General features: G+C 49.3%; 1 pseudogene; it reads right to left on the reverse strand.

Annotated features, from left to right (window-relative positions):
- Positions 1-4,847: 4,847 nt before the first annotated feature.
- Positions 4,848-8,983, reverse strand: LOC118623849 (annotated as a pseudogene).
- Positions 8,984-9,454: the final 471 nt, after the last annotated feature.

A 9,454-nucleotide genomic window follows, 5' to 3' on the forward strand; every position in this document is an offset into this window, starting at 1 on the left:
ATGTCCACACGTTCCACTTATCAAAAACATCCACACACCACTACCCTGTGTTTGCTGGGCAGAAGCTTTAAGATGAGATGGCACCTTAGGTGCTTCTTTATCCACTCACTCCCTTGGGTCTCTTTCATCATTTTTGTGCCATATTTTATTTATCACTCTTTAGATGTATAATTGGGGGAAGGGGTAGGAGGCAAAGGGCCAAAGACCAAGCCTAAGCCATAGGAAGAACAGAACAGGAGGGCAGGGCAGTGAGACTGAGCCCACGTGTGCCAGACACTGGCTGCATGGCCCTGACTAAGTCACTGCCTCCCCAGGCCTCAACTGTCCCTTGTATAAGACGAGGAGGTTAGATGGGATGAGTTCTAAACTCTCTTCCAGTTCTGAAGTTCTCTCAGTTTAGTGCTGGTCACAGTACTCCTTCCTGGTGCTGTAGTCATGATGGTCCATCACAGAAGCATCACCAATTTACCACCAATGTGACAAACTGGACTGCACTGGACCTTTGCTTCAAAGAGGATTTACTGCCCTGGATGGTGTGGCTCAGTAGGTTGGGTGTCATCCTGTGCACTAGGAGTTGTCGGCTTCGATTCCAGGTCAAGGGCACATGCCCTGGTTGAGGGCTCAATCCCTGGTGGGGGATATGCAAGAGGCAGCCAATCAATGTTACGCTCTCACATCGATGTTTCTCTCTTTCTCTCTCCCTCTCCTTTCCTCTCTCTCTAAAAATCAATAAACAATTTTTTAAAGAGGATTTACTGTTTTAAATGGGGGCTGGTGGAAGAAGTGAGCTGTCGATCCACTGTGTTCAGGTGCAGAAGCAAGAAGTAACCCACTATCAATGAACCAACCCAAGGATAGTGGGAGCCACCAAACTACATGTGCTAATGAAATCAATTCTCAGAAGACAGCTGCAGGCTGAGAACACGGAAAAAGACCCATGTTCTCTGAAGCTCTTGCACTGGGCAACAGAGTCCCTTTGAGAAGTAGGAATGACATTTGCTTCTCTCTACATGTAAGGCTAACCAAATCAACTGAAGATGTATGTTAAGTTTCATGAGTGAAAGTTAATAACTAAATACAAGGAACTGCCATTTCCCCATTTTCTAAGTCAAAAGATGCATACTCTTCATGTGCTGCAGAGACTGAGTCAAAGATGGTAATTCTTTTTTTGTATTTTTTATCGTCACCCAAGGACATTTTTGCATTTATTCTTCAGATAGAGCGGGAGGGAGAGAGTTGGGAAGAAAGAGAGAGAAACATCAACGTGAGAGAGACACATCGAGTGCTTGGCACCCACACGACCCCAACCGGAGTCAGGGACAAACTGCAACCGAGGTACGTGCCCTTAGCGGGAACTGAACCTGGGACTGTCTGGTCCGCAGGCTGACGTTCTAACCGCTGAATGAAACCTGTCAGGGCAAAGATGGTAATTCGTTACTCAAAACTCACTGATTTGGCTTTTCCACCCAAATAGACCACTTACTCAACAATTCTTCCTAGCTTTGGATATAAAAATTTCACTACTGCCCAGCCAGTGTGGCTCAGTGGATTGAGCATTGTCCCATGAACCAAGAGGTTGCCAGTTTGAATCCAGGTCAGGGCACATGCCTGCAGTTGTGGGCCCGATCCCCAGTGGGGGCACGCAGGAGGAGGCCGATCCATGTTTCTCTCTCATTGATGTTTCTGTCTCTCTCTCTCTCTCTCTAAAAAAATCAATAGAAACACATAAAAAATTGTTTCACCACTAAGAAACAATTTGTTCCAGTATCTGTGTGGCCAAGAGTCCAGCAAGGAGTGGAATTAACTGGAACTCATCTTCAGTTTCCCCTAAATACAAGTTTATTCTAGGTAGCACTAAGCACCAAGAGAAATATTTTAAATTTCCTGTAAAGAGCCCATTCTTTTTCTTACAAGTCAAGGTTATCTCAGAAATAATAGTCAAAAGATGGCTGTGGAGCAGGAAAAGAAAACAAGTGTTTATCCCAAAGCAGAAGGGCAACAGGCCGTAACCAAGGAGGAGACAAGGCCCCAGAGCGCTCGCTCCGCCAGGGCCCTCCCTGTGGCGCTCTCTGCGTCTTTATCTGCTGTTTCGCAGGCAGACAGCGAGCCTGACCGTGGACACCCTGCCTCATCGTCAGCTTGAGCTCCACTAGTCACAATGTTTGGAAAGCCTTAATATACCTGGTCTGATCTTTCTGCCCCGTGCCAAGGAAGAAAATGGCTTGTCTCTGTCCCGAAGCAGCAGCCACCTTCCACGCCTTGCCAGGATCGGCGCACTCAGCACTACAATTTTCTTGCTAAAACCAACACATTAAAGATCCTGTAACTTGTTTCCAAAAGGCTTTCCCCTGTTGTAATGCCGGCCGTATGCTCACACCTCCCTAGAAGAGTCTCAGGCTTTGTTTTCAGAGAATTCTACTACAGAGGCTAACTCTGCTGGGTTGGCTCTAGACCACTCTGTTGGAAATAAGTATTCATTTCCAAAGAGCTGCTAACCCCCACAGAGAATCCAAATCAAACACCAGCACAGATAAGCCCCTTCACCGTTAACCAGCCCTAACCCTTCTGTTCATATAAAACATTTTGAAATGTACAGCTTTCAACCACAACTCCCAGACAGCTGCACACAGGGCCTGCCTCCAAGTGGCAAGCAAGTATTAAGGGCCCAGTTGAAGGGATTTCGACCTTCGGGTCACTAATGACAAGAGGTAAATTGGTTCCTGGAACAATGTGACAGGCACCCAAGGTAAGACTACACAAGAGTAATTCCCCGGGGCTGCCTCACTTTTCCTACTTTGCAAGCCAAATGAGGGCAGCGGGAAGACACCCTACGAGGCCCCAGCGTTGTTCTGTGGATCTGAAGACTCAGATGTCTCACTTATCAAAGAGACTCATCTGGCATTCTGATTCACTCCCCGAGTAGCTGGGGAGAATTGCAGAAGGGCCATCCATTCCTGTTATTGCCCTTGTTTCCTTCATTCCTGAAGGTCAAATCCAGATCATGCCCCTCATGGACCACCCTGTGTATGCTACATCCCAGTATCCTGGGAAAAATCAATATTCATAGTCACAGGAAAGCCACAGACCAGGAAATCTGTGAAAGGAAGGGACAAGGGAAGTGAGGAGCCTGAGGAGGCGAGAGGAAGAGGAGATGAATGCCAGGTTTCCAGGGCATCAGTGCAATTTCTGCCAGTTGACAACATCCTGCATGTCCTGTCCCGTGGCAGCTGACTGCTGACTCAGAAGCCTTGCACACCCTCTGGCTGTGCAGGGAAGTGCTGGAGAGACTGCCTATGAAGTACATGCAGGAGCAGAATTTATGTTTCTATTTACAAGAGTAAAAAGTCAGTTGTCACTAACTCATGGCTGGTTATGAGAACACTCAATCTCCAGCTCTTAGAATAGGTGGATGGTTATTTAAGGGATCGGGGAGAATCATCTTTAAAAATAGAATAAGGCCCTGGCCGGTTTGGCTCAGAGGTTAGAGCATTGGCCTGCGGTCTGGAGAGACCCGGGTTCGGTTCCCGCTAAGGGCACGTACCTCGGTTGCAGTTTGTCCCCAGCCCTGGTTGGGTCGTGTGGGTGGCAGCCACTCGATGTGTCCCTTCACATCGATGTTTCTCTCTCTCTCTCCCTCCCACTCTATCTGAATAAAATATAAATAAAATAAAATAAAATAAAAATGGAATAAGAAAGGAGAAACAAAACAACTATACTTGAAAAGAATGACACCGGGGTCAAGTTCAGTTCGTTTTCTCCCAGCCCACGGCACCATTAACAAGCCAGACCGTGTGCAAAATCTCTGCGTTTGTAAAAGTAGACATACAGGAGGCATGTTTTGGAATGTCATTGGGAGGGAACTTAGATGATAAATGCCTTCAGATTACAGAGTTTCCTTCATGTTTTGGCTCAGAAACAAGGACTGTTCAGGCCACCACCGTCGGTGGAGGGTCCCTGAGGCCCAGCTCAGGGAGCAATGAGCTAACTGCATCAGGCTGTCTGGGACTAAGACTGATGTCACCTTCCCAGCTCCTGTACCAATGGCTTCTCATCTCTGCCTCTCAGAGCCCTTAGATAAGGTTCTCTGGGCACCAAGGAAGCGAGCTCAAAATACAGTAAGGAAAGCCGTGTTCCTCGCGCATGCACGTTTCTTGTTTCCGAGGTGCTCCATCCTCAGCTCTCTCCTGACTTTCCCCTCAGGAGGGTGCCCAGGTAATGAAAAGCAACCTCTCACCCTCTGCCCCTCCCACCCCAGGCAGCTGCTCTCCAGCCACTGGTCCTCCTCTGCATCTGCCTTTCTACAAGCTCTGCAACCTGCCTGCGGGACCAGGTCTCTGGAGCTACGACCTCACCTAGAGCAGAAACGTACTGTTTCTGTGGAGCTGATGAGGGGAACAGAACCCGGGACGGGACTCTACACAGGGAGCCAGCAGCGGGAGAGATGTGACAGAGGAGATTCCTCATATGCTACCAAAAAGGGGTACTGAACAATGTAATGGTCAGGGAGTGATATTCTTTCTTTTACTTTTCCAAAAAAAAATCTGACAGCAATAAATTTATTAAGTATCCCCCCCACACACCCTGAATATGAACACAAGCCAGTAAAAAACAAAAACAAAATTTCAGGCCCAGAGCTGACAAAGCAGAGACAAATGAGCAACACAAAAATGGAAACGAACTATGGTGGGAGACAGAGCTGGGTGCCATACACACTACAGGACAGACACTCAGAGCCCTGGGGTGATGTGACAGCAGCTGGTGGGGTGAGGCTGAGACGTGTCAGTGGCTGCATGGCTCTGGGGACAGACTCCTTGGCCCAGCCGTGGTGTGGCCCCTCCTCATTGTCTTCACACATCTAGCCCTTCTCCTTGGCTGTGCTGCTGGTACTCGGCCACCAGGTTGCTCACGTTGCTCTCGACCTCAGTGCGCTCTGTCTCATCCACGCCCTCACCCGAGTACCAGTGCAGGAAGTCCTTGTGCCAGAACATGGCCGTGAACTGCTCTGAGATGCGTTTGAATAGCTCCTGGATGGCCATGCTGTTGCCGATGAAGATGGAGGTCATCTTGAGCCCACGGGATGAGATGTCACACACACAGCCACCTTCCCATTGTCAGGGATCCACTCCACAAAGTAGCTGCTGTTGTTGCTCTAGATGACCAGCATCTGTTTGTCCACCTCCTTCATGGACATGTGACCGCAGAAGACGGTGGCCACGGCCAGGTAGTAGTTGTGACAGGGGTCATGGGAGGTCATCATGTTGAACACCTGCTGGGTGAGCTCAGGTACCATCAGGGCCTAGTACTGCTGACTGCCCTGGTGGTGAGCAGGGCAAAGCCAGGCAGGAAGAAGTGCAGGCGGGCGAGGGGCACCATATTCACGGCCAGCTTGCCCAGGTCGGCAATCAGCTGGCCAGGGAAGTGGAAGGAGGTGGGGACTCTGCTCACTATAGCTGACACCAGGTGTCTGAGGTCCCGTAGATGGGCGTGGCCAGACTGAGGGTACAGAAGCAGATGGAGAAGGCCTCGCTGTCGATGCAGTAGGTATCCTTGGTGTTCTCCACCAGCTAACAGATGGACAGCTTGGCATTGTAGGGTTCCACTACTGTGTCTGACACCTTGGGCCAGTGTACTGAGCTGAAGGTGTTCATGATGCGGTCGGGGTATTCCTTGAGCACCTTGCTGATGAGAAGATTGCCCATCCCAGATCCCATGCCCCCGCCCAGTGAGTGGGTCAGCTGGAAGCCCTGCAGGCAACCACAATTCTCACACTCCTTCCGCATCACGTCCAGGACAGTCTACCAGCTCAGCACCCTCTGTGTAGTGACCCTGGGCTCAGCTGTTGCCAGGCCCCACTCTGACCAAAGATGGGAGCTGTCAGGCCTGAAGAGGTGCCCAAAGGCCTCAGACCAGATGCTGTTCATGGTTCTGAGTTCCAGGTCCACCAGGATGGCCCAGGCACCTACTTGTGAGAGAGAGCCTTGTTGCAGTAGATGCTGATGCATTCCAGCTGCAGTTCTGAGTCCCCCACATAGTTGCCACTGGGGTCTATACTGTGCTCATTGCTGATGACCTCCCAGAACTTGGCCCCAGATCTGGATGTCACACTGGCTGGCCTGGATGTGCACAATCTCCCTCAAGGTCGGTGTTGCGGCGAAGGCTACGGGACGCAAGGGGTGTGTGTGACATTCTAATAAGAGCAATTAGCAAGAGTGTAGCACTGTTGCTGTGAATTCTCACACCACCTTACTCTTGGCTGTGGAATGGCTCTCTCTAGAGGGGTCTGAGGAGAGCTTGGACCAGACTGGCCCTGAGTTCTCTTCCAAGTCTCCAATTCTGAAAGACACTGGTATAGCCCTGTTATATCTTCTTTAACTTTTTAATTTTACTCTCTTTGCTAACAACCCATTTCTTCAAGAAAAGCCATCTGCACGACAGAGAAATGAAGTGAGTCAGAAATGAAGTAACCTCCGCCTGTGGTCATCACCAAGTCAGAACCAAACACCCAGTGAATGTGACAGCTAATGCCAGAGCCCAGATAAGTCAGAGACAGGGGTCGGAAGGAGCACTGCGAGGCCCAGTGTCACACAGTCCCCTCACCTACAGACTGAACACAGGAATGAGGCCATGAGTGTACACTGTTCGGCAGTGCCTGGCACATAGCAAGAGCCAATAAATGGCAGTGTTGTTATCACGATCTAGTGGCTTAGCCTCCCAGCAACAAAAGGTATACTCAGGCTAAATAGATGGCCACTTATATGACAGAATGAGAGAGCTCAGATAGCTTTTTGAAAGAAAGAAAAATGTTTCAAAACTATCTTTGTTCCCTCATCACCCTCTACCTGCCTCTCCATTCCATCTCTTCCGGACAGTGTGGCAGTGGGTGGGAAGGGCGCAAGGAATGAGATCTATGTCAATAGCTCCTGCCAAACTCTGATGTTAAAATGAGAAAGATACAAGGAATTTCACCAGTAACAGCAAAAACAACTAAGAGACCGACAAGTTGCGAGCTGTCGGAGCCACACCTTATCTCAATGGACCTTCACCACAGCCGTAGGTGGCGTCTGCGGGAAGACTGCAGCTGACAGAGCAGGATGCCACACAGCCAGAAAGCAGTGCAGCCCTGGTCTGCTGCAGCTGAGGACACAGCGTGAGAAACACAAGCCCATCCGAATGCATGCTCCAACCTCTCACTGCCCGAGAGCCAGAAACGGTAGGTCAATAGACAAACCACAGACAGCCCTGTCTGCTAGGAAGACAACTGCCCAGTTATCAATGGACATGTAGTTTCAAGTAAATTTAGGAAAGACACACAATACAGGATTCCTTTTCCTCACACGATTTATCCCTGCATCTGCTCCTTTGAAATGGAGCCTTTTCATAATTGAAAGTAAGGGTGGTCTTGTTTCACAGTAATTCTTCCTATTGGCTGCTGAAAGGCCAGGCACTTAAATAGTACTAATACAGCACTGACCAGTCTGAATTCTTCAGCAGGCTCCAGCACCCTAGCCATCAGCAACACCTTTGAGGAGCCAATCACAAAGCATTTTTGAGCCCTGGCCGGTTTTGATCAGCGGTTAGAGCATCGACCCGCGGACCAGAGAGTCCCGGGTTTGGTTCCTGCTAAGGGCATGTACCTTGGTTGCAGTTTGTCCCCGGCCCCAGTTGGGGTCATGTGGGTGGCGACCACTTGATGTGTCTCTCTCACATTGATGTTTCTCTCTCTCCCTCCCTCCCTCTGTATAAAAAAAATAAAACAAACAAAAAACCAAACAAAGCATTTTTGAATCACCTAACACTACTCCATTCATTGTAGAAACTCAAGGCAGGACAGGAGTTGAACCTCAACCTACCCACTACAAGAGTACAGAGCTGAGTTACAAAGAGACCTAAAGACCAACACGTCCCTGCCCCACTAATCTGAGAGTACTGCTACGATCCAAGCTCTCAGGGTGCAGCAAGGGCCTCTGACTGCAGAGAAAGGCCCCGTGGTTCTGGGAAAGCACAGCCAAAGCTGTTCTCCACAAGAGCGGGCTCCAGGCTACTTTACCCAGTGCTTGCTATGCACCCAGTTCCAGGCGTAGTAGGTACTTCATGAGGCTTTGCTGCCTAAAGGGCTACCAAACTGTCTATACTGGTGCAGACTCAGGAAGTACTGGGCAGCCACTGTGCAGGGTGACCTCTAAGGCCACTGCAGCACAGGGGCTCAGAGCTGCAGCAGTCCACGAGAATTTCAATGCCACACTATACAGATGACTGTACAGCTGCTGGGGAAAACACACGGTCCCATAAAAGCGTTTTATAACCTCTTAGTTACTTCCCTCTCCCAGGGGGCAGAACCTACAGCTAGAGCTTTAGAAGGCTTGCCCAGAACACACACACAACTGCAAGAGATTAACCTAGAACAGAGTTGGGGGTTTTGCAGGTGTCTAGTCTGCTTACTGCGAACTGCCACTAATCACAACACACACAACAGTTAAGGCTAGGAGGGATATGAAGGATCCTCTAGTCTAACCAGCCATCTCACACACCATGCGCAACACACAGCAGCTCCAATGACAAGGGACTTGCTACCTCACCAAGTGGGCTTCATAATCTTTGAGCAGCTTAAAACGTTAATTTCCAAGGACTCAATTTCTTTGTAGGAGGCCAAAATCGTTCTGCCCATAGCTTTTTACCCAGTGGTCCAAAATTTACCTGTTGGAGGTTTCCAGAACAAAGTTAGCTCCTCTCTACATAACTGCCTTCCAAATATGTGCTATCTCCACATTCTCCTCACTTCCTGAAACCATTTCTGCTTGACAGTGTTGGCAGTTTTTACCCTCTTAGCATTCTCCACAAGCTCCTGTCATTAATGCCTACACCCATTCACCCGCCTTCCCTCTTGTGACCATCAACAGCAACTGTCCACATGCCTACCTGAAGCAATCATCATCTGTACATCCGTCCGATCCCCTCTTTCTTCCTCAACCACACGCCTCTTCATTGGTCCCCTTCTTCTGCAGCAATCCTTTCCCAACAAATGGAACCATCCCCATCAACATAAATGACCCCCCCATTCCCATCCCCTCTGACTGGCTTACTCCACTCCCTGAAAGAACTGCCTGTGATTCCGGTCATGGCTTCCTCTTCTCCCACTATCTTCTGAACTTATAACAATTAGGCCTCACCCCACACTCCCCAGTAATGCCTCCTCAAGGACAACCTCAAGGAGACGCGTGACTTCCACACTGTCACAAACAATGAGTGGTCAATCTGCAACCCCCGTTTCCTCAACCCATCTACACGCAGCACAAGTCATAGCTCATCACACCTCTTCTTGGCCTCTAGGATGCCACACTCTTGCCTTGCTGGGCACTTCCTGTGTCCTTTGCTGGTACCTCACATATTTCCAATTTCTCTACATGTTGAAATGGCCATGGGATTATTTGGGTCTCTTTTTAATCTACATCCAATC

This window comes from Molossus molossus, unplaced genomic scaffold (genome assembly GCF_014108415.1).
Source record: "Molossus molossus isolate mMolMol1 unplaced genomic scaffold, mMolMol1.p scaffold_m16_p_10, whole genome shotgun sequence".
NCBI classification, from domain to species: domain Eukaryota; kingdom Metazoa; phylum Chordata; class Mammalia; order Chiroptera; family Molossidae; genus Molossus; species Molossus molossus.